The 26,722-nt window shown below is 38.7% G+C and overlaps 1 protein-coding gene across 2 annotated transcripts in view; it reads right to left on the bottom strand.

Annotated features, from left to right (window-relative positions):
- Positions 1–26,722, bottom strand: part of LOC136878827 (FUN14 domain-containing protein 1) — a 130,134-nt gene that overhangs the window by 82,549 nt on the left and 20,863 nt on the right. Inside the window, exon 3 of one of the 2 annotated variants that reach the window (XR_010860847.2) lies at positions 13,675–13,811. The exons of the other annotated variant lie outside the window; for it this stretch is intronic. The gene's annotated coding sequence lies outside the window, so the exon portion shown is untranslated. The remainder of the gene's footprint in view (positions 1–13,674; positions 13,812–26,722) is intronic. 2 annotated transcript variants of the gene reach the window in all.

Raw genomic sequence — 26,722 nt, 5'->3', positions numbered from 1 at the left:
GTAAAAAGAACACGTGAGTGGCTGTGGCCGTAATGTATATCACATTTGAATTTGTATTGAACAGGTGGAAAATAATATACTTTCATCTCTTAATTGTAAATATTTTTTCAATACGGACCAGTTATGAAGTTTTTAACATTAAATGAAATGTAATGACAAATTAAAGGTCCAAAATCCTCCACTGACTAGAATTCGAAACGTGAGGACGAAGAATGAATGGATAGATATGAATTTAAAACAATCAGTGGATCGACCCGCAATGCCTAACATTCACAGAAACTAATGTAAAACAATAGTATTACTGACCACGGGACTACTACTATAGCACAATACTGAATCGAAGATACTTGTAGTCTAAATGGGTCCAAAATCCAAGTCATCGGCCCCTCATAATGGTAGTTATCGCTAGGAAAGTAGAACCATGGTATTTGCCATGTTGCGGTACTAATCAAAAGTAGTGTAGACTCACGTTATTCCACACATGACGGTACTACTCACAGGTAATGAAATTCACACATGTAATACAGACCTATGGTGTATCTATTACAGAACTATTTAAAATAGTTTTACTTGAGTCCGCCTTGTCAATACACCTTATAATGATGGAAAACTATTTATTTTACCATACATGTTTCGGGAAAATCATCCATTCCCTTCATCAGTGATGTCAGCTGACATTATAAGGTGTATTGACAAGGGGGACCCAAGTAAAACTATTTTAAATAGTTCTGTAATAGATTCAGACAAGTCAATACAGGATCAAACAACCATATTAACCTATTATGGTTAAGTTTTATCAACAGTGACCTATGGTGTTTCACACGTTGCGGCGCCATTTATAGGCAACGCAAAACTATGGTGTTCATCACATACGTGTATTAACCACAGGGACTCGCGCTAACCCGTGGTCCTCCTCATACAGTGGGTACTAATCATAGGCAAACCAGAACCATGGTGTCACTCCTAAAGTGGTACTAATCACAGGTACTGTAATAGCCAGCAACCTGCACTGTTGCTACTAATCACAAACCTATTTTGTACCTAAAATAGGAGTACTACGCGCAAGTAAAAGTGACCCATGGTGTTCCCCACGTGGTGGTACTAATCGCAAGTAGTTTCATGGGTCTAATACAATCATCCCGTGGTCGCCCCTTTGAGTCGCCTCATACAACAGGCAAGGGATACCGTGGGTGTATTCTTCGTCTGTGTCCCCCACCCGCAGGGAGTTGTGTGTTTGGTCCGCGAGAAGTATTTTATTTCCCTCAAGTCCACCGGCAAGCCGGTTAGGATCCCCCTATCCACCACCTGGGACGTGCCACGTGGGAGTATCACCTCTCCCCCTGCTATGCCAGAGTAGTAGGTTTGTGGATGGAGGAAAGACTTAGGTAATCTAGACTTAAATGGTTTGGGCATGTTAAACAAATGAATAGCATGAGGTTGCTTGGAAAAGAGAATAACAGGTAGAAGACCAGCTGTAAAACCAAGAAGAAGATGGATGGACCAACTGAGGGAAGACGTGGAAAGAAGAGGATGGAATTGGGAATCTGTCACGGACAACAAAATATTTTTGAATAGGCAACTTTGGAAAAACGCTCGTTTTCACACACCCTGCCCGGCTCGTTGGAAGGGCAAATTGATGATGATGATGATGATTATTATTATTATTATTATTATTATTATTATTATGCTTTATTTTCCCTAACGTTACTTCTTAAGTTATTTTCTTAATTTGTTAATTTATATCTTGTTGAAAATTATACTACATTCCTTAATATGAAAATATCTTATATTAATCAAGAGAACCATGTCGTCTAGGGTCAAAACATGTGTAAACAATATAATTTTAAAACACTGATATTGACTGGCTGTAATATTAACAATCCAAAGCCTGCTACAGAATGTATTTTAAAGCACAACTGGAAGCACCTAAGGAGAAACCACATTTGTTAGAACAATACAGCTAACTACCAAGCAGGAATTAGCACCAAGCTGATTACAATGTCCACCTGCCAGGTATACAACATGTAAAGAACACGCACACCAGGCCTACTGAGGCTAAAACTGCACATGGCAAAGCTTTCATAGTCAGTTTCAAAGTTCTGTTTTCCTGTGACTGAGGCACAGGCTTCAACTTCTCTGACTTAAATATCGTCCCCCCTCTGGCAAACTAACGAATGTGCAAATTGTCAAAAAATTAGGAAAGCTGAAAAAAATTGTGATTACTCATGTCAAATCAATTTTTACATTTAACGATTGGTTTTGTGTATTAGCCATACAGAATGAGCTGTAGATGTGGGACTTTGTCAGAGGGTAGGCATTATATAAATAAAATCTAGACCAAAACTTTAGAACTACAGGTTCCCTAGCTCATCACTTTCGCTACTTTGCCACAGTGGGAACAACATAATATCTTCTGATGAATATACTTTGCAAATTGCTGTCTTCAAGAGCCAACTGAAATGGAAGAAGAAAATGCAAAATATAGTCTTACCCTCTTGTAATAAGATTTGTTCACACAAAGAAACCAATAACAGCAAATGCTTGAACATGAGTAGGTTTATCTTTCAACTTCATCTGTGGGTCTCGAGATGGCTGCATACACCAATGTGGGAGGAACACATCTTTCTGCAACGAGCACTGGTTATAATGGGGATGGTGAACAGGAAACCTTCCGTTTCTTCTGAGAACTTCCTTTTCTTCCTTCATTGTCTCCTGTCTCCTGCCACAGACTTGCTTCAAAATGGTACGTGCCATTATGCAACAATGCCGTCCAAGATATACAATCTAAGGCTGATGTCTCCCAGTTATTAAAACTGATGTCGCACTTCATGACATTTGCTTTAATCACAACTTTAACGTTTCCTTGGAGCTCCGATACAGTGTTTACCCAGTGACAGCTCAAAATATCATATAATAACCTTGAAAGTTCTGGCTCCACCTTCTTCAATACCAATCAGATTCTTAAAATCTTTAACTTATTATTATTATTATTATTATTATTATTATTATTATTATTATTATTACTACTACTACTACTAGTAAAATTTAAAAATTGCACATATTTTTTAATACTTATTTTGTTCTTGCATGCTGCTTTGTTGCAGTGTACATATGAGCAGGTTAATAGTAAACAGATCCACATGATAACACGGAATGTATTTTGTGAGTAACTACTACTTTTACCTACATAATGTTTATGTTGTTCGGTGTAGGTAGTTATCTCTACATAGAAAATTTGGCCCAAGGATTTTAGAACTTTCGGTGAGCCTTAACATAAGAGCATACTAGATAAAGCCTATCCAATGATTCAAAACCGGTTTTAATGGACCTGCAGTTAATGTATACTGTTTAAGTTTCATTCAACTAATCAATATTTTATTGGGACACTTAAGTCTAAGAAGACTATTTCTACGTAGATGATTTTTAATGTAAGGAACAAATAGTATGGAAAAAAAAAAAAAAAAGATGTGTAATATCTGATATTTTAAAAAGATATCTTAATCATGTATCAATTATTATTTCCACATAACACTATATTCCACCACAATAACACACAGTAACCTACACGTGGCAGATGCCGCCCACCCTCATTGGAGGGTCTGTCTTACAAGGGCTGCACTCGGCTAGAAATAGCCACTCAAAATTATTATTAATTATTCTGTCATTGTATATTAGCCTAAGAAGTCCAATACTACAGACGAAACATGTACAAGAAAATATGTGCAATTTGTAAATGTTAATAATAATAATAATAATAATAATAATAATAATAATAATAATAATAATAATAATATACCGGGCGAGTTGGCCGCGGTTAGGTGCTCACGGCATGAGCTTACATCCTGGAGATAGTGGGTTCGAATCTCACTGTTGGCAGTCCTGAAGATGGTTTTCCATGGTTTCCCATTTTCACACCACGCAAATGCTGGGGCTGTACATTAGTTAAGGCCACGGCTGCTTCCTTCCAACTCTTAGGCCTTTCCGATCCCATCGTCGCCATAAGACCTATCTGTGTCGGTGCGACACAGAGCCACTAGCAAATAATAATAATAATAATAATAATAATAATAATAATAATAATAATAATAATAATAATAATAATAATAATAATAATAATAATAATAATCTGCTGGTATTAATTAGAGCCACCCTGACTGACACAAATTCCAAAGTAAATTTCCTACGATGCCTATCAGATTCCTTCGAGGTCAAAACTGGCATCAAACAAGGTGATGGGCTCGCTCCGATGCTTTTAAACTGTGTGCTCGAAAAGATTAGGACCTTTTTATTATTATTTATAAGTCTATTACATCTTGTCTATTACAAAGATTAGGACCTGGCGAACAAAATAATTAGAAGCTAATTACAGTCCTCTGAGAATGGGAACAAAATCTAAGGGGATCATGATTGACTGGCTAGCATTTGCTGATGACATCGCCATTCTGTCAAACGATGTAGAAACTGCTACGTTGCAAATCGACCTTCTAAAAGAAATTGCTGAACAAACTAGCTTGCAAATATCTTTTGAAAAAAGCAACGTAAGGACTAACATCAAAGATGCCCCAGCAAAACTCCAGACAAAATACGGGAAAATCAACCTCGTAGAAAAATTTAAGTATCTGGGTGAGATCATAATGAAAAATGGACTGGACAAAGAAGCACTTAAGGAACGAGTACACAAACTTGAAATATCCTATCAAACGTCACGCTCAATCTACAACAAAAAATGCCTGTCCCAAAATACTGAACTACATCATTATGAAACTGTCCTGAAGCCAGTAGTTATGTATGCAGCCGAAACCCTACCCCTAAATGCTAATAAAGGACTCCTCGAAGAACTGGAGAAAAAAGAACGCAAAATCTTCAGAAGTATCGTGGGATCCAATTACAAGAATGGCACCCATTATTAAAAAATCCAAAAAAGAAGTGTACAGCAAAATACAGAAAATTACAGAAACAATCCATAAGAGACGGGCACAACATTACAGTCATCTCAAACGAATGGACAGAAAAGGCTGACTAAACAGATCTTTCACTTTCTTGGCTCCAAACCCAAAACCACAATGCCCTGGTTTATGAACAGCAAAGAAGACCTTCAAATGCTATATATAAAACCCAAAGACACCTTCAATAGAGATCTCTTCTACAAAATGATACTGACGAATGGGCTAAACCGAGACAAGCAACCGGAAAGAAGACAGGGTACCACCTGGACAGAGAAACGCAAGCTGGCCCACTTACAGAGAATGAGGGAATTCTGATCTCAAAAAAAAGCAAAGCAAACTGCCAAATGTAACAAGACTTAACGTGGTCCTAGATGGCCCCAACGAACAATATATATGTAATTATTTTTTAGTTCCGTTTGGGCCTGCTATGGACCACGTGGTTCTTATCTCTAGCAGCTTTCTTCTTTGACCAGTACTCCTTCATTCTTGCACTGTGAATGACTTTTCGCTCCTGAGTCCATTTCACACCTCCTCCCGGATGTACTGTTTTTTCTGTTAGTGACTGGAGAGAGTTTGATGTTCTGATCAACGTTCTGTACCTATTCCTGTCATAGATTTCACTGGCAGCAATGTCCAATTCTTGAAGGTCTTTTCTGCCAAGTCTTGCCAACTTGGCATTAGTCGCTTTCCCTCTAGAGATGGTGTGAAAGATTCTGGAGGTGAGAATCTGATTGTCCATTCTCATGACAAGACCATAGAAGTTCAATCTCCTCTTCCTTATAGATGTTGTAATGCTCTCCAATTGTTGGTACAGTTCGTTGTTGTGCCTGATTCTGTACTTGCCTTATTCTTTAATAGGGCCCATGATTTTTCTCAGGATCTTCCTTTCCTTCAGCTCCAGTTTTCTAAGTTTTATTACCATGTTTAGGCATTCTGAGGCAGTAGTGAAATGCCTGATTTTGAGGTTAAGGGAGAGGGATTTGGATTTTTACATACTCTTACAGAGGTAGTAGATGCTTTCCAATTTGATACATCTGCTGTTCATAGACTGACCTTCATTCATGTTTGGGGTTATTCATTCTCCTAGGTATTTGAAGGAGTTAGTCCTTTGTACTGCTTTGTCCCCCAGTGGGATTGATTTGGGTGCATCTCTCATGTTAGTGATAAACTGTGTTTTGATGATGGTGATCTTCAACCCTACTTTAGCTGCTGTGTGGTCGAGAGAGGATAGTTGATGGATAGCTTCCTCCACACTGGATGCCAGGAGTGTAAGGTCATCTGCGAAGGCTAAACAGTTGACTGTTAACTTGTCTTTCTTGTAGACTATTCTCAATCCAGAGTCATTCTTTAGCATTTTCGTCTACTCACGAATGACTTTTTCGAGTAGGCAGTTAAAGAGGATTGGAGATAGGCCATCCCCTTGTCTAACACCTGTTTTGATCTCAAAGCTCTCGGACAGTTCCCCTCCGAATTTGATTCTGGCTGTAGTGTTGGTAAGAGTTGCTTTCACAAGATTCAAGGTTTTCTTATCTAGTCCCAGTTCAGCAACTGCCTGGAAGAGTGACTCTCTATCTACTGAATCGTAGGCCTTCTGAAAGTCAACAAATGTTGCCATGTAGGGTGAGGCACTTAGGTTTTTGTAAGTGATGATGGCTTTGAGGTTCAGGATTTGTTTGGCGCATGACCTTGACTTGCGAAACCAAGCCTGGTACTCTCTGATGCAGGAGTCTAGTTGTAATAACGTAATAATAATAATAATAATAATAATAATAATAATAATAATAATAATAATAATAATAATAATAATAATAATAATAATAATTTAAGGATTTTAAGAATCTGGAAGGTGGGAGCAGAATTATTTCCTTTCGAGGTTATTTATGATATTGGAGTAAAGCAGAAGAGAAAGATTCCCAATTGTTTAGAGGGCAGAAGAACCAAACTCTGGGGCTTACAACCTCAGTTTTAATTCAGAGGGGCAGGCAATGCCTACCCTCTCAACTAACTTCAATGTAAGGCATAATGGAAACACCTTCAGGAAAGACTATTCGAGGGGGCAGCCGGAAACGGAAATCCCCACCGCCGTGAGTGGTGCAACCAGGCCTTTGGATTCTGGAGAGCCTGGAACGTCATGCAGAGAAGAGTCGCAGCTTCCCAGAACCTCCTCAAGAAAGATATGAACCAAGCAAAAACATCTGCTCGGAACACTGAACATCAACACGCTCCTAACAGTTGGAAAATTAAAACAACTTACTGATGTTTTGAGAGAAAGAGATATTTACATACTTGCACTTCAAGAGACAAGATACCTTGATGAAAATCACATGGTATCTAACGGTTATAGAATTTACAAAGGAAAACGGCAATTAAAAACAACGCAAATGTACGCTCCTAGGTACGGCCTTTATGGTTAAAAGTAACATTCTGGAGTCCATCATAAATTCCTCACTAACAGAGAGGATCTCGTTTCTGTCCTTTAGATCTGGCAATAAAGCATACACGATCATAAATGCACATGCGCCGATAAATGACGATAACAAGAAAAACCCGGAGAAGGTAGATGACTTTTGGAAAATTCTTGAAGACACAACGTCCAAAATTCCACACCATGCGAAAATTTTGGTTGGTGATTTCAATGCTCAGATAGGTAAAGAAAGAAGGTACAGGAAAATTGTGGGTGACTACCCAGCACATAACAGAACAAACAGAAATGGCGAAAGATTAATCAGTTTCTGCAGACATTTTAACTTGAAACTCATGTCTACACACTTCAAGGCACTCCCTAACAATAAAAAAACATGGGCATCTCCTAACACGTTGCTGGGGGAGTTTCAGATTGACCATATTGCTATTACGACCAGAAACCGAAGGGAAATCTTGAACGTCAAGGTAAGAAAAAGCTTAAACATAGATTCGGACCACTACCTCTCGGAGATTAAAGTAAGATTCCAACCAAACAAACCTAAACAAAGAATCAAGAGGAAGCTTAGAATTGATGCAGATACTCTGAAACAAAGCAAAGGGACATATTGTGAAAAATTGTCGAAGCTGAACATGAACAGCTGGGAAGAGATCAAAAACTCAATGTTTAAAGCAGCTGAAAGTTTGGGGAATCCAGCGAGGAAACGAAAACACAGGTGGTGGAATGAAAAGTGTGATGAAGCTTTGGACAGAAGACTACAAGCATGGAAGAGGTGGCATTCCAACAAAACCGAGGAGAGATGGGAAACTTTCAGGGAAGAGAGGAAGAAAACAGCTAAGATCATACGATCAGAGAAAAGAAATTATGACAGAAGTAGGATTGATAAGATAGAAGATGTTTTTCGAAAGTACAACACTCTAGCATTTTACAAAACCTTCAGAGAGGAACTACAGCGATACCAGCCATCAAGTTTTTGTTTCAAGCGGAAGCATGGTAGTGTAGTAACGAACAACGAAGAAAATTGTCAATTTCTCGCAGATTACTTCGAAATACTGCCGAAATGTGCACAACCTGTGGAAAGATTGGATATGAAAAATCTATCTCAGGATAACCAAGATTCCAAGCTACCGAGTCTAGAAGAGGTCAAAGAAATAATAAATGAGCTTAAAAGCAACAAAGCATCAGGTGAAGATGGTATTATTGCAGAAATGTGGATGTTCGGAGGAGAAACTGCAGCAAAAGCAATCCACGCCGTCAAGAGAGAAAGCTGGAGAGATGAAAAGATCCCCAGTGATTGGAAGTGTACTCTTATACACCCACTTCACAAGAAAGGTCTCCAGACGAACATCAATAACTATAGAGCCATCTCCTTACTCCCAATAACATATAAGATACTCTCTAAAGTACTATTATGAAGAGTTGACGAACAAGCAGACCATCTCATTGGTGAGTACCAAGCTGGTTTTCGAAAAGGAAGATCATGCACAGAACAAATATTTAACCTGAAAAGCATTCTCAGAATAAGAGCTTTGAGAAGCCAGAACACCGTGGTAATATTTGTTGATTTTAAGAAAGCGTATGATTCAACTGACAGGCAGACTCTATTTAACGTCCTAGAGGAATTCGGAATTGACAGGAAAACAAGAATGTTAATAAAACAAACCCTGACAAAAACTTTCTCAAAAGTCAAATTCTTCGGTGAAATTTCTGAACCATTTGAAATAAAAACGGGAGTCAGACAAGGGGACTGCCTATCATCAATTCTTTTTAACATTGTTCTAGAAAAAATCATTAGAACCTGGGAACAAGCCTTGGAATAAAAGTGAAAGGAATAAAGGGAATACATTTAGGGAGGAAAGGACAGAACTTAGAAATTAAGTGTTTGGCTTTCGCAGATGATCTTGCACTCTTGGCTTGCAACCGAGAAAATGCCCAAATTATACTGAATACTCTACATGAGATTGCTGAGAAAAAAGGTCTCAAAGTATCATATGAGAAGACGGAATACATGGAATATGGACATCAATGGGTAGACACTTAGAAGTGAAGCATGGGACTGTAAAAAAGAACTGAGAAATTTAAATATCTAGGGGAATGGATAGAACCTAACGGATTGGATAAAGAGGCGAATAGGGCAAGAATTAGAAAACCAGAATTGGCTTACAGGTTAACCCAGAACAGATACAACAAAAGAGCAATATCTTACAACGCGAAACCTAGACACTACAGCACAGTGTTAAAGCCAGAGGGTCTCTACGCTTCAGAGAGCCTGACAATAAATAAAAAAGGTGAGCTTCAAGATCTCGAAAAAAAGGAGAGGAGAATCTTAAGGAAAATTTTAGGACCACAGAAAAATGCTGATGGGGAGTGGAGGAATAGAAAAAATGCTGACCTCTACAAATACACCAAAAAAATCAGTCACCATGCAAAAGCGAAGGCTAAAATTCTATGAGCATCTAGAAAGAATGGATGAGAAACGGCTAACAAAGAAAATATTCAAGTACATCACTGGACTGAAAGCTTCGACGAAGTGGGTGGAAGAGGTAAAAAGAGATGCAATAGAAAGTGGACTTACAATGGATATGGTTCACAACAGAAAAGAATTTAGAAGCCGAGTGGACAGCATCAAAACATTCCAGGAGAAACCACCAAAATGTAGACCTAAATTGGTCATATCTGAGGAAGAAAGGAAGATCAGAAGTGAAAGGATAAAGAGGTTCTGGAAGAAGAAGAAGAAGAAGAAGAAGAAGAAGAAGATAAAGCCTTCAGTTCAATGCGGTCCATAGGTAGTCAAATTCGGAAACAAGAAGACAGAACAGCGAATATGAGATTAATGAACTGCGCTAAGAATACAACATTTGTTTGGGAAAGCTTTTGTCAGGCATGCAGACCACATGACCCATCCAGCACAATTGCAATTGGACAAGCATCATTTATATCATGGTTATCGAAGACTCTAACTTTCAAGCTGACGAACAATGAATCTGCATGGTTAATTCTATGTTGGGTTATTCTCTGTCTGTGCAACAATGACATCATCAGGCTTTGTATCAACATTAGATGAAGTCAAGATCGCAGTTAGTCGAGCAAAGTGGCACAGGTCTTAATGGAATACCAGCTGAAGTGCTCCAAAAAGGAAGTGAATAACTGGCAAAGCATTTTCATGAGCAATTCTTAAACTTTGGAGCACTGAAGGAATCCCACCTGATTTTGAGAAATAGCCTAGTAGTTTGTATTTGCAAGACAGGAGGTCAAGCAAACTGCAGCAACTATCAGGGAATATCACCAATATATCAGTCAATCTATCGGTTATCATTGATTTGCATTTAGGGCTGTCTCCCAGGTGGCAGATTCCCTATCAGTTGGTACAAAGCCGAATCTTATTCAATTACTCAAAGTGTTTTCTCCATCTATTCATAACAGAATACTGACCTTTAAGGCATATATTTTTATTTTTGACCAGAATGGATTTTCATCATAAGCCATAAACTGCTTTGGTGGCCTGGAAAAAGAAATTTGTATCTTTGCCAGCCAGATTTTGCACATCTTTAGACTCGGATGTCTACCATTATTTCTTAATTGCACGAATTCTTCGCTGGACCTTTGCTTTGGTAAGATGGAATATCTCTTTTTCAGCTTACACGTTCTTTATCATTTCCCCATGCTTGCAAGCCCTTTCTATTCCCTGTATCAGAAGTAAAACAAGTCCTGATGTTTTCTAATCTAGTATCCTAGAGTTTCTTTACAAGCATCTTAAATGACTGTTTTCAAGATCTCCCAGTGCTGCGTTACAGCTGGAGGATAGTTGTTTGGCAGATTTTGATGGAGCAGCTCTCTGCACTGTTGTATCTTCCAAACGACAGTAAATTTCTCAATATCAAAAGCACACCTACAGTTTTTGTTCTTGTTTGTTTTCTCCTCTGATCAGGAAGAAATGCACATCATAGATCTAATGAGTGTGTGATCCATTCAACAGTCATCTGCTTCTACCATAGCTCTTGTGATAAGAAACTACTGTACATTACTTCTGCAGACTATCACAATAATCTATGAGATGCCAATGCATTGACCTCAGATGCTGCCATGGTATTTTGAAGCAATCCCACTTAATGGAATATGGCACTAGTAATGATTAGTCCATGCTGAGCACACTTGGAGCAGTCTGACTCCATTGGAATTTTCTTAGCCTACTCCCTCCCCGCCAATGACAATGTTCCACACTTGGTAATCCTTCTTCACTGTAGCAATGAAATCACTGACAAGAATGATTTTATGTCACTAATTGATGTTTAACAATATGGCATCCATGTCTGAGCAAAAATCTCCTTAGTTTCATTTCCACTTTGAAAGATGGGGCATATGTACTGATCCTGTGGCATGTTGATTGCCACTCAGCCAGAGTCTTAAAGCCATTAGTCATTCATTCCATCCTGTTGGAAGCTCAGGCAGAATATCAAGGAGACTGTTCTTAATGGCAATTCCTACTCGATATATTAGGCTTCTGATGTTCCACATTGCAAAATACAGTATTTTACTTTCTTGACCGCACTGAAAGTGATACTTTTGGGTGTGGTTATCCAATCAGTAATGAAAGCGGCTGACTATGTTCAAGGCACCTTCTCTAGCCCCCTCCTCATGTGAGGTTTATTTATTTATTTATTTATTTATTCACGAAGCACAAGATACAGCTACACTGAGCAAATTTCACTTGCACTGTCAACAGACTATTTAACAAACGTAAACTTTCATAATAAAATATAACAAACATAACAAAATATAACAAGATCAGGTACACATCCTACTAATAACTGTCCAAATCGAAAACCATGAGAATGTCCATGTTCATAGCCAAGTCGTCGTGGGTCAAGATGGCGGTATAATCCCTTCACATCAACTTATCTTTAAGATACTATTTACACACCTCTCGAATACACTTTTATTTGATGCTATATCAAGCTCTTGTCTCCTATTAATATTGTTAAAGAGTGTTGGGAGGCGGATGAGGAAAGATCGTTGAAGTATTGAGTGCTGAGTGTGGGGAATGTGGAGAAGGTCTTTGGTTCTGGTGAAGCGGGAAGGAACGCGGAGAGAGAAAAGAGAAACAAGATGTTCCGAGCAGTAATGTCCATTTAAGATCTCGTGGAGGAAACTCAGGTCAGCTACCTGTCGCCTGATGTGCAGCGGTGACATATTAATTGCCATTAATACCTGCTGCGTAGACAGATTTCTGAGCTTGGGGTTTCTGTTCCTTACAATTGCAGCAAAGAAGGACACTGCTCTGTCTAACTGCTTAGTATTGGAGGGGGCGGCTGTTGTCCAAATCGGAGAGCAGTAGTTTAAGAGAGGTTGAACGATCGTGAGGAAGAAGTGACGAAGAGCAATGGGGTCAGAAATTTCTGTGAAGCGATAGAGAATGCCTAGTAATTTCATAGCCTTGGTTGTATATGTTTCTAGTCTGTTCAGTCATAGATGCAACTACCAAATAGCTTTAAATCCACATTCCTCAAGCAAGTCTACTGATCACATATCCCCCCCCATGCGCTTGTTCATCGCTAGAGGTTCCCAATGAAATAAAAGGCTTCTTGATAAAAATGGAAAAAGAAAATTCAATTTAGAATGGAAGGTTATGTAGAGAGTAACTAAATAATGAAAAGGAATAAACAAGTGACAAGTTCATAGATTATGCTACCTGCATTTATCCTCATTTTATGTTTTTGTTTTTCCATGTTTATCCCACTTTCTTCTTATCTCACACCCCACATGAAGACTGAAGATATGTCAGGATGGCTTCTCCATGAATGTTGAATCCTGCCCCCCTGAAGAAGCCAAGAAGCAGAAACAAGCTTGTCAGGGGCTTAGAAGAAATGGATTTAGAAGTACTGGGATTGATGAGGAGAAAACCTATTAGAAGATGAGATTGTCCTTGACTTTTGTGTGATATTTCTTTTAATGTTCCCTCTTCCCACACTGTCCTGTCATTGTGTTCATCCTATTATGTGATCCTTTTCATATTTCTCTCTCCCTATACCCAACTCAAAGAGGAACTAAATCTATCAACTCTCAAGTAGTTATGTTCACACTAGAAAGCTTTACACTTGCTACAGTCTATTAAAACTACTTAACAAATACCTTAAATAAGCATTACCTTTTACCAAATCAGTATACAGCCACAAACATGCTAAAAACCTAGCAGTGTTGCTCTAAAAAAAAAAAAAAAAAACACACACTTCCTATTTGTTACTGATATCACATAGCATGCTATTATGTACATAAAACTAACTGAAAAGAAAGAAGACAACATCTTACCTAAGCAAACTAAGAAATTAAGGGCAATGTTTGAGCTTGGGTTACTATGCAGTGCTTTAGGAACAGGCGATCCCCAAGAAAAAACCCCCAACAAAACCAGTCGCAGCATAAGTATTCTGACGGGCAAAGGAACCCACCTGGAACAAGCAAGCATAATAGTCTGTGATCGAAACATAGCACACAAAATACAAACATAGGGTAACATCACCACCTTGAGAGGGGAGAAAAATATAAACTGTCACAAAATAAGTTCACAGTTGTTATCTGTTTAATGTCCTTTCAAGTGCAGGACTGGAGTTGTTTAACATTCCAATGACATCTCTGAAAGCCAGCAAAGTCATCTCTATAACTGCTTCCACTATACATAACCTTGGCACTAAGTGGGATAGGTCTATGTCCAGCCACCTTTACCCCCAGGATTTAACGTGGTACTACTTCTGGTGTACGTTGAGTGAACCTGAGGACCATGTGCCTCTCCAGACATGGAAATCCTGGTTCTTAAATCTTTTGGCTTCCTGATCTTTCCAAATCACCTTCTTTCGGGAAAAGCGAACAGGCTAGGCATCCCCCCATCTATTATTATTATTATTATTATTATTATTATTATTATTATTATTATTATTATTATTATTATTATTATTAAGCATTTATGGTAGAAAAACACATTTAAGAATTTATAATCTAATATCAAAGTTAGATATAGTTCACTAACAACGAAACCCAACTGTAAGTCACCGATCTGATTGAGGTTTGGTACAACAACTTTAGTAGGAAAGCTTTATTCAGCTTTATCAAAATTAGATGCCCAGTCGTATATTTAGCACCTGTTTTGGGTTGTCAAATTTTGCTCATTTAAACAACACATAGACAGAAGTGTTGATAAACTTAACCATAATAGGTATTCATACTTGTTCCTGTACTGGCTTGTCTAAAGCTATTAAAAAACTATTTTAAATAGTTTTTTGCAGCTTTATACAGGAGCGGCAGGAAGCAGGTATATGTGGGGAAGTAATGTGTGTACAAAAGAGAAAGTGTGAGAGTGTGACACACAAACTGGCTGGCCGCACCGCTGCTCACTCCTGTCTATGCGGTGCTTAAATGAGCAAACTGACACTCCAAAACAGGTGCTAAATATACGACACGGCATCTAATTTTGATATGGATAAATAGAGCACTTTTAGTGAAGTCGTAATACCAAATCTCGATCAGATAGGAGACTTATGTATGGAAGGGTTTCCATGCAAGCTGGAATGATAAAAATCTGACTTGCCTCCTCTGTAGACCCTAGTAGCATATTCCTGGGTGAAATGGTTCACTGCCTGTCTACTGGCACCACAAACTGCAACTGAGAGGATAACTTGTTCCTCTTGAACGGAGAGTCAACACACAATATCCAATACAACATCATTAAACTGAGGTGATACAGAAAAAATACAAATCCTCTTCATTATAACCAGAGCCCGGAAGTTAGGAAAATGCCTTTTTTTTAGTTAGGTGGATATATCGAAGAACAACATAGATTAAATAAAATCAGCTTCATGGTCCGTATCGCACTTCAATAGATTCACAATTAAGTATTTAATTTATTTTCCACCTAGTCGACTAGGTGGAAAATAAATTAAATACTGAATTGTGATCAACATAGAGACAAACATGTTTCCGTACGTTTGGGAACAGTAGGACCAGTTATTATTTTGCCTTTTTTGACTATTTTAGATTCCATAGCCTAGTTGATAGCTTAATGCCCTTTTTTGTCTGTTTTAAGTTGTGGATATTTTCTTCTGTTATTTATGTATTTAAATTAATTATTAGGAAGAAAAGCTATATAATTCCACTGTATTAATAATAATTAAAAATAATAAATAATAAAGCAAGCTTTCATTTTATCTTAATAGATAAAAAATAACATTTATATAAATTATATGAGGGCTGCCAGGTCAATTCCATACTACGTAAAATTAAGTGCTGGTGGTAATTATTGTTTTGAGAGGAAGAACAACCTGCTAACCATCCTCTGATAACAATAATCAGAAGGAAAATTGAAGAGGTCCGATACTTCAAAAAATGAAGGTATCGGCAAAAGAAAGGGAAGGACCACAAAGAGCTCTAAAATTAAAGATTCCCTAGGCCTCGCAAATTTAATACTGTCTGGGTTGGAAAAGAACAAGAGTTGACCAAGGGAGCTCAGACAGGAAAGGTAAGAGCAAGGAACCTGACACAAGTAAGCGGAAGCAACGCCCGGCTCAGCAAGGGGAACTGCGGTCGCCAACCCACACTCCAAGTTGACGGGCCCTGGTTCCCCTTTTAGTCGCCTCCTCTTTCGACGGACAGGGGATACTGTTGACATTATTCTATCATCACCACCCACAGGGGGATGTAAGATTAAGTACTAAAATGTGATGCAGATGTGTGTTATGTAGCTTACATTAAAGCATCTTTATTATTTTAGTGCCCATTTTTTGTCATTATAATAGATTTTATGATCCGATCCATGATGATGAACAGAGGTGGTGACACGGCACTTCCCTGCTATTGTAATTACTTTACTGCCTATTTCCTAAATGTTAAGTGCTTATTTGCTTCACTATTTTAGCAAAAGTAAATGCCTGAACTTCTGGGTTCTAGTTACAACTTTTAAAATTTCTAGCATCAACTTTTTTATGTATACGTATATGAGCCTGTTAAAAAGCTGCATCTGAACAATGTAAGAATATAATATCTACTGTAGCAAAAGAACAGATTACTTCAAATAAGTAGAATTACTCAATTCTTACCTAAATATCTGTGGGGGGGAGTGAATTCATACTGTCTTCTAATCTCTACCTTCTGAAGCTCTGCAGCAATTTAAAACACAGAGGACAGCCTTTAACAGCACTCCAGAGAATGAATCCCCCTCCCTGCTTTTTCTCCCCATCTAACTTTGAACTGCAGTGCTTTCCTCAGACACTTAGAAACTTGCTGACACTCCAACAGCACATATCCATCAAATGTACATCACCATATATCTGTATCAGTATCAAGCAAGTAAAAAAAAAAAGAGGGGGGAGGGGGCTATCCAAAAATGAACATTTTTAAGATACAGATTTTAACAGGTTTAATATTCCTAAGAGTGGATTTAAACAGGGCATATTTGCCAATAAGACACAGCATCAGAAGTCAATTTGTTCATTGAGTCTATGAAATGAGCATGCCAATATTCTTTTCAGATTTCTCTCAATGTCCTCTATCTGTCACAAACTTAATCACTGTAGAAAAGGGTTCAGTGACATTTTTCAAGACACATGTTTTCCAAAATTATTTTATTATTTTTTACTATTAATAATGTTATTGTTTTTATGCCCCACCAACTACTTTTACAGTTTTCAGAGATGCTGAGGTGCCAGAATTGTGTCTTGCAGGAGTTATTTTATATGCCAGTAAATCTATCGATACAATGATATATTTCAGCGCCTTCAAATACCACCAGACTGAGCCAGGATTGAACCTGAAAAGTTGGGCTCAGAAGGCCAGTGCTCTACCGACCAAGTAACTTAGCCCGGCTATGTCTTCAATGAGTATTCATTTGCACAGCAAGTAGCATTTTGTGATATGCCATAATACATTTTGATGTCAATCTCGTAACAAGATTTGTAAAAAGTTACATCTAATTCATAACTGTGTATGGTCTTGAGGGGTACACACCGAAAATTGTTACACAAAGAAGAATGAGACCTTTGAAGTGTGGACTTACAGCATGATGCTTAAAATGCTATGTACAACAGGAGTAACTAATGAAGACCTGAAATGTATGACTAGAGATAGAGATCTGCTAGTTACAGTTATAAAAGGAGAAAGACTGCATTCCAAGGATATACCTTGTGGAATTCCAAATATTACCTTGTACAGTTGATTGTAGAAGAGAAGATCAAAGACAAAAGGAGAAGAGGTTAAAGAAAAATACTGTGGCTATACAACATAAAGCAATGGCCAGGGCTACTTACTGTCGAGAGTCTCCTCCACACAACAGCCTATCGGATAGAAATGTAACACGTGGTCACCAACATTCATTGATGGTAGAGAACTGGAATGAAGTAGATATGAAACGTGGTCAATTTTGCTTTCTGGGGTATTTTATTATCCCAGAGTAGATTTCTCACTAGAAAATAAAACTGAGAAGCTTTCAAAGTCCTTTTTTGGTTTGGTTTATTGTGTCCTCCTAAGTATGATTTGATTCTGGAGCCTACTTATGAGGAGGTAGTAAACAGTATTAAACATCTGAAAAATATTAAAGCTTTGGGTAATAACATCCCAGCTGAACTAATCAAATCTGGAGGAGAAGTACTATACAAATGTATATATTCCAACTCAACCTAAGGATTTGGCAGGAAGAAGTTATGCCTGAAGAGTGGAAAGAATCTCTCATAGTGCCACTGCATAAACAAGGAGATAAAGAAAATATTCAAAATTACCGTTGAATATCTCTAGTTAACACATCTTATAAAATTTTATCTTTTTTTCTACTAAATCGCCTGAAACGATACTAAGAGAACATCATTCATGATTACCAAAATGGATTTTGCAGCAATAGATCCACGACTGATAACATATTTAAAATCAAAATGATAAGTGAGAAAGTGTGGGAATTGTACTCATAGGGAGAAATGAGATTGAAATACAGAAATTGTTCATTGAACTTGAGGAGGCAGCGTTAAAAATTAAGCCTCAGAATTAATGACCAAAAGACTTGGTACATGATAAAAAAGAGGAATATTGACGAGAGTGAGAACCGCTCACTTCTGATTATTGGTAAACATACTTTTGAACGAGTTGAGCTTTTCAAGTTCCTAGGAGTTATGATTAGCAAACAGAATCAAAGAGAAGTGGAAATCAAAGTTAGCATTCTGTATTCTAACAAGGTGTACTACTCTCTACAGCTTCAATTTGGATCAAAATTTTTGATGAGAAATACAAAACTGAAAATATACAATACTGTCATCAGGCCAGTTCTAACTTATGGTTCAGAATCATGGAGTTGAACTAAAAAAGAATATCAGTTGCAGGTTTTCGAAAATAAAGTTTACAGGAAAATTTTTGGACTCTACTTTGATTCTATATCTGAAACCTGGAATAAGAGATCAAATAAAGAAATACACTCACTATCACAGCAAGCACGAATAATCAACATCATCAATTCCAGAAGACTTCAATGGGCTGGTCATCTCCTACGGATGGAAAATGATAGGATGGTCTTACGAATCTTTAAAGAACTAACAGAAAAAAGACCAGTGGGAAGACCATGTAGCTCCTGGAAAAACAAAATCTTCAAGCTATGTAGACATCTGAATGTGAACAACTGGCAAGAACTCGCCCAATACAGAGTTCAGTGGAGGCAATTTGTGAGATCGGTGCAGGAACTTTATGTCCCATAGAAGCCTGCTGAGTGTATTGTGTTATCTTTTGAAATGATACTTCAAGGTATTTGAAGTTAGAAACAGATTGTAACAGAGTTCCCTCCAGGAAAAAGTATGAAACTGTGCCTTTCCCATTTATAGTCAGTTTTTGTTTTCCTTATGTTTAGTCCATATTCTTTAAACTTGCCATTCCAAAGATTTAGTTTCTCCTGTACTTCTGCTTCATTTTCTCCCCAGATCAAATCATCATATGCAAATATTAGTGTTAGGCTCTTTGCAATGTTCATTAATAGATTTTATGATCCGATCCATGATGATGAACAGAGGTGGTGACACGGCACTTCCCTGCTGGACTCTGCTTTCGATTTCAAACCAATCTGATCTTCTATCCCCTACTTGGACACAGCTAAAGCATTTTTGATAGAACACCTTTACTTTATCAATCAGGAAGTTTGGCACACCTATACCTTCTAGGCATTCCCAGATTATCTACCTAGGCACATTGTCATAAGTAGGGTTCAGATGTTTAGGAAAAGTCATATTTTTTTCTTTGTCTCTATTTTCTTGCCTGATTGGATTTTGGTGCAAATCAGGTGAATATGGTCACAACTGAGTGATCTTTGTCATATAAACTCATATTTTGGCTATTTTTGTCATTAGGTCATGACTTGACTTATTTATTTATTTAGCGTATGGCTAACACATCACATTACAGATACAATAATAATAAATAATATTTACAATTTGAAGTATTTACAGGTTCAAATTATTTACATATTCAACACACAAGGGTGAGAGCAGAAAAAAGTCTCTTGGGTTTCCCTGGTAGGCAGTGAGAGGACACTGCTCCACAATGTGCCGAACTGTTTGCTTCACAGCACCACAACTGCACGCTGCCGAATTAAGTATTCCCATTTATGGAGGGAGTCGCCACATCTGCCATGGCCAGTACGAATCCTGTTGATAGTTGTCCAGGTCTTCCGTGGAAGATCAAAACCCTCTGGTTTGTTTTTCAGCCATGGTAGATAGTGATATTCTGATGGAGCACTGGATATCCATACTTGCTTCCAGGCCTGAAGCAGATTAAAGTTAGCGTCTGCTAGGTTTCTGGCTGTTCTAACAGGTGGGCGTCTTGATTTTAGCCTGTTAATAAGAACATCATTCATGTCGCCATGAATTGGCAACTGACTGTTGTTAGTTATTTTCTTATAATCTCGTAGGAGAGCATTTTCTCGGCGGAGGTGAGGTGGTGGAATATGGGATAGAACAGGTAGCCAGAAAGTGGGAGTAGATCTAATTGTCCCTGATATCATACGCATAGTGTGATTCAGCTGAGTGTCAATTAATTTCGTGTGACTGCTGTTCATCCATATTGATGAGCAGTATTCTGCAGCAGAGTATACAAGACCAAGAGCTGAAGACCGTGGGGTAGATGCTAATGATCCCCAGGTGGTTCCACACAGCTTCTGTAAGATGTTTCTTGATCGTAACTTAGCAGCCGTATTCTGAAGATGTTTCTTGAAGGACAGAGTTCTGTCAAGAGTAATCCCTAGATATTGTGGATATCTGTTGTGGGCAAGACAAGTGTTCTCAAACTGAACCTTCAGTTCACTATTGGCCATTTTGTTGCTAAGGTGAAAACATGTAACTTCACTTTTATTTGGATTCAGTTGTAATCTCCATTTGCGAAAGTACTGTCCCAAGGTGGTAAGATCAGCCGTCAGTGTTTCTTCAGTGTTTTCCATGAATTTATCTTGTACTGCCAGAGCCCAATCATCAGCATATCCGAATTTCCTAGAGCTAGTTTCAGGTATATCAGCTATGTACAGGTTGAAAAGCAGAGGAGCTAATACAGAACCTTGGGGAAGGCCATTGTTTAGAGTTTTCTCACTGCTAGTACCATTTCCCAGTATTACACGAAACTTCCTCTTGGTGAGCATGCTATCAATAAGTCGTGCAATCTTCTTACATGGCAAAACACGTAATAGTTTGTAGATAAGTCCTTGTTTCCACACAGTGTCATAAGCTGCAGTCAAATCAATAAATGCCACAGAAGTTTTCAGTTGTTTTTGAAAGCCTGCCTCAATAAATGTTGTTAGTGACAAAACCTGATCTGTACAGCTGCGGTTTGGTTGGAACCCTGCTTGTTCAACAGGCAAATTTTGAAAAATTACGGAACTAATTCTGTTATAGATTAGCCTTTCCAGAAGTTTGTATATTATGCTCAGAAGAGCAATTGGACGGTAATTTTTGGGTTGATCGTTAGATTTTCCTGGTTTTAGGATAGCAATGATCTTCGTCCGTTTCATAAGCCGAGGGATAGACCCTCTCTGCAGGATGTCAGAGTAGAATTTAGCAAGCCATATTCTAGCATATTTTCCACAGTGTAACAGAAATTCAGGGTGAATGCCATCAAACCCAGGGGCTTTGCCTGACTTCATACCTTGTAAGGCATTTGATATATCTTGTGGAGTGAATGGTTTGGAATAAGTACTCTCTTCTGGAATGGTTGCCCTCAATGTTTTCAGTTCACGTTTTATCCGTGTAGTATGATCCCGATCTTCTGGAGCTTGTGAATTGTTCACAATCTGTGCTGCAACCATATCCGGAGTTACTGGAGAACTAATTCGATCTATCCGACACCCCTCTCCTAGCTTTCTTAGAATGGACCATGCTTTTCGACTTGAGCGTTTGAAGTCAAGGTTTACAACTGTTTCTGTCCATTTCTGCCTGCAGGCAGCATCCAGACTGTGGATTAATTCATCTGCTATGCACGGGTCACCAGTTGTAAGGAACTCTTGGTAGAGAATATCACTGTTTTCATTCCAACCAGGGATATATTCCTTTCGGTAGCCTCTAGGTATAAACTTCTTTGCTGTGCTTTTTATAGCACCAATAAATCTCTCATAGTTGTCTTTTACAGGTGGAATCCATCCTAGGCACTTATCAAGGTGTTCAGCATAGCCAATCCAATTTGCTCTCTGAAAGTTCCAGCGTGGATGAGGAATTGAGGATACTATTGGAACTTTAATTCCAATTTCCACTACAACTGGTCGATGTTGGCTATGGGGAAAATCAGGGAGAACTCTTCGCATGGTTGGTAGAGGAACAGTATTGCAGTCGGTAGACACATAGCATAAATCAGGATTATACTCTCTCCTCCAAGCAGCTGATCTGAAAGTACGCCGATCTTTAGAGTCATAAAGAAGATGGAAATTGTGCTCCTCCGCCCACGAAGTCAAAGCGTCTCCATTGGAATCAGTCACAGAATATCCCCATTGCTCATGGTGACTGTTAAAGTCACCTAGATATACAGTTGGGTGAGCGTATGGTTGAATGACATTGCTGGCCAGATGGTAGCAGGAGGATTATAGATATTGATGACTGTAACATCTCCTATCTTGATTACAATGGAATGGACATCATCTCTTGTGCTTGTAGAGATCAGGGAAGCATTCTCTACTGTATTTCGTATATATGTTGCACTTCCATAAGCATGATGGAATGTTGCACCTAGAAGTTCATAACCTGGTATTTTACCTCTGGTACGCAATATAGGAGACCAGGTCGAAGTATTCAAATAATGCAGATCAACATAGAAGGGCTAAGCAGATCAAAGTGTCAGTTTTTATCAAGATTATCTCTGGAAAACAATATTGATGTGATTGCTTTGCAGGAAACTCACGTAGCAAACAAAGACCAATGACTTGACTTAATTCCTGTTGTTTCTTGTGGAACATAGGGCATCAACAAAGCATCTCCATCTGATCCTGTTGCCAGCCAACCTCTTCACCTCTCTCCAGGTCTTGCCTTCTTCCATTGCCTCCATGTGTAAACATAGTCATAAGGTCATATTTTGAGCTATTTTCGTAGAAACATAAAATTTTGGCGGTTTGATGACAGCTGTAGCTGTGTAAAATCATCTTCAACTTACTGAATGCGAACAAGTGTTCACAAAACATGAATCTTGTCATACACTTCAATTCCACCTGTGGAGAAGAATGAAAAACGGGAACGAAAATAATCTGTTTGGCACTCCATGTTGTATGGTATCAGCATATAAAATGTCTCTGGCGACACATTTGGTGTTACCCAACAATATTAATTAAAATTCACTCACAGATTGCCCAAGGGAGATCTGTTTCTCTGTCAGGATGGCATGGATTTAAAGATAAAAATTTCATAATGTTCCGTATTGAAATGTATCACAATGAAATTGAAATAATAAATAAGGTAGTTCAACCTATTCAATACAAATAAATACGAAATGTAGTGTTACATTCCTATTTAATTATAAGCGGAAGCGGTACTGGTTTCGACCCCAATCTGGTTCATCATCAGCGTTTGAAAGCACAGTGCCTGACGTTGAATATGTCGTGCTGATCTTCGGGAGCTGACAATTTACTTCAATTGAGCTACTCGTCTTCGGCTTCTGCACGATTTTGGATCTTCACATTTGTTGGATTGTGTTGTGACTTCGCGCCTGATAGTGTATGCAAACTGGCTCATTTAACTGTTACCCGCTTCTCATAAACATTATGAGACAATACCAAACTTTGCGTGTGCTACGCTGCTGTTCAGAAGATGCGCCTTGCTTCTTTTAAGTGACTTACCTTCTACTTCTTCTGAATTTTACAGTGCCTATCCCCATTGTTTTATTTTGCTTCTTCAACTGTTTTTGTGGGGACTTGATCTTTAATTTCTTTCTTACCTATGCATTGTTTTTTTGCATTTTATTCGGCTAATGATGACCCGGATTGGGGTCGAAACCGGTACTGCTTTCGCTTATAATTAAATCGGAATGTAACACTACATTCCGTATTTATTTGTATTGAATAGGTTGAACTACCTTATTTATTATTTCAATTTCATTGATGGCATGGAATCAAAATGACTGCACACAGTGGATGAGGCCATATAACCATTATTACAGTTAAAACTGGTTTATACGTTACCCAGTTAAAAGAAATTCTGGTCGTATGTATTTATTCATAAGTACCGGCAGGAGTCCATTTAATTATGTACTAACTTATTCTGAATTGTTTATACATAACTTATATGTAATTTGCCTTTATATGTAGGTAATTTTCCAAATTGTGATTGAATGGTGCATATTTGTTCAAGTTATTACAGAAATCAATATATGTCTACTACTTCAGAGGATGATAAAGAAATGCAAACTTGTGTCCTCATGCCGAGGCAGTGCAGCTCTTTTCAGGCACACCCCCATTGGAGGTGAGCTGCATGTACCATTTCAACCACATACCAGCCCTCCTGCCATTCTTAAATTTCTGGCAGTACCGGGAATCGAACCCGGGCCCCGGAGGACGGCAGCTAATAACACTAACCGTTACGCTACGGAGGCGGACATAAAGAAATCAAAAGAATATATTAAGTATATTAAGATTTAATACAATATGTAACAGGTGATGAGAATCTAATTGTGATGGGAGACTGGAATTCAGCGGTAGGACAAGGGAGAGAAGGTAATGCAGTAGGAGAATTCGAAGTGGATTAAATCACATGCACCGTCATCGAACAGACTCTCAAATACACTTCCTCTAAGGTAAAATTCAGAGGAGAACTGTCTCAGAGTTTCAAGTTCAAAACTGGTGTGAGGCAAGGAGATGGCCTCTTGTCTATTGTTTAAATCTCGTGCTTGAAAAACTCATGAAGACTTGGGAACTTACACTGAACAACCTCGGAATCAAATCGGTTACCACTGGAGCCAGGACACGGAAGATCAAGAGCATCGCCTTTGCAGGTGACATCGTGATTCTAACCAACAACTTTAAGAATGCCGCAGTTGCTGTTCAATCCCTATGTGAGACAGCGGCAAGGACAGGACTACAAATATTATACGAAAAAACCAAGTACTTTGAGAGTAACCACCCCGGGAAAACCCTTTGACGACCATCTATGGAAAGATTGGAAAAGTCAATTGATTCTGGTATTTTGGTGAATGGGTCCACTCCAATGGTAGAGGCATCTTAGACAGATGTGCCAAACTCAACGCAACATACCAACTGTCGCAAAACCGTTACAACAAGAAGAATGCCAAAATATGCCATGACAAAACTGTTGTCAGAACCCAGTTTTTATATGCTGTGAAGACCTAACTGATGAACAGGAAGGCACCATGGACAACCTGGAAAAAGTCAAGACATATCCTCCAGAAAATTCATGAGCCAAGAGTGCTCCTGCATGGAACCTACTGACTGAAAGCGAACTCTGAACTGTACCAACAGCTGGAAATTGCTAACACTAGCATGCAACGTAGGCAGTTGAAGTTTTACAGGCACTTTTTGAGAACGGACAACGGCAGGCTTATAAAGAGGCTCTTCTCACTCATCAAAAGTTACAAGACTGGAAGCATGTGGCTCTATGAAAAGTGAAAAAAAAAAAAAAAAAAAAAAAAAAAAAAAAAAAAAGTTGGCTTCTACTGGTATTTCTGATACTGATGTCTCAGATGGCCCAAAATTTTGTAAAGTGGTAAACTCGTGGTCTCCTCTACCAAAGGTTGTTAAATCTCGCAAACCTCTTCCACAGGAAAGGAAGTAAAAGTAAAAAAGTATGGTGATTATAACTACAAATTTATAAGTCCAGGTCCAAGTGTTTCAGCGACTCTACAGCACTTTCTGAAAGATGAAACAGGTCGCTGGGGCTACCGGAGTAGGCATGAAGAGGGCAGCGCAGGATGACAAGGTCCATGGTCTGCTCCTCTTCATTGCTTTCACACATTGGAGAATCCATCCAACCCCAATTATGGCGTAAGAAATTGCAGTGTCCATGCCCAGTTCTCAGTCTGTTGAGGCGACACCATAGATTCTTGGGAGGTCGAATCCCTTCATTTTCAGGGTTGGATTTAGATCATGAGCATTTGTTCCAAATGTTGAAATTGACCACTCATCCCGCCAGCTCTCGTTTAGATTCAAATTATCCCTCAAGAGTCAGTCGGCGAGTATACTTGCTGGTCTCCTAGATCGAAGTCGTCGTGGCGATGGGTAACAAAATTCCTGGTGAACTGGTAATGAGGGAGATGACCAGATCTTCGCTTCTCTCAGTAGAGCTTCCTTTCTCCTCAGGTGGGGTGGTGGGATATGACTAAGTACGGGTAACCAGTGGCGAGGTGTTGACTTTACAGTACCAGTTATGCAGCGCATGGTATCATTCAACTTAGTATCCACTTTATGCACATGTGCACTTTCCAGCCATACTGGGGCACAGTATTCCCCTGCAGAATAGACAAGACTGATACCCGTCTGCAGGATTGTACCTACTGATTGCCCTGCACGTGTCTCCCGGGTGGTGCAAAGCGGGCAACAGTGACCTAAGGTGATTGAATTGAACGACATAATGTATCAAAGTAAAAACTAATAGCAGGACTCAAGAGGTATTGGGAAAAAAAAGCAAACCACCAAAAAGAACTAGTCATAAGCACTCCCTAGTGGGCTTAAACCAATAATAAAAATGAAAGAGGAAGTTGGCTGGTTGAATTCTGCATCTATCACAATTTAGTCCTTGCTAATACTTGATTCTAACACCACAAACGACAGCTGTATACATGGACCAGAAGGAGACACTGGAAAGTATCAAATAGACTTCATTATGATTAGGCAGAGATTCAGAAACCAGGTGTTGGATTGCAAGACATTCCC

The sequence above is a fragment of the Anabrus simplex genome, chromosome 8 (assembly GCF_040414725.1).
Source record: "Anabrus simplex isolate iqAnaSimp1 chromosome 8, ASM4041472v1, whole genome shotgun sequence".
Lineage (NCBI taxonomy): Eukaryota > Metazoa > Arthropoda > Insecta > Orthoptera > Tettigoniidae > Anabrus > Anabrus simplex.
This window is presented reverse-complemented; position numbering and strand designations above follow the sequence as displayed.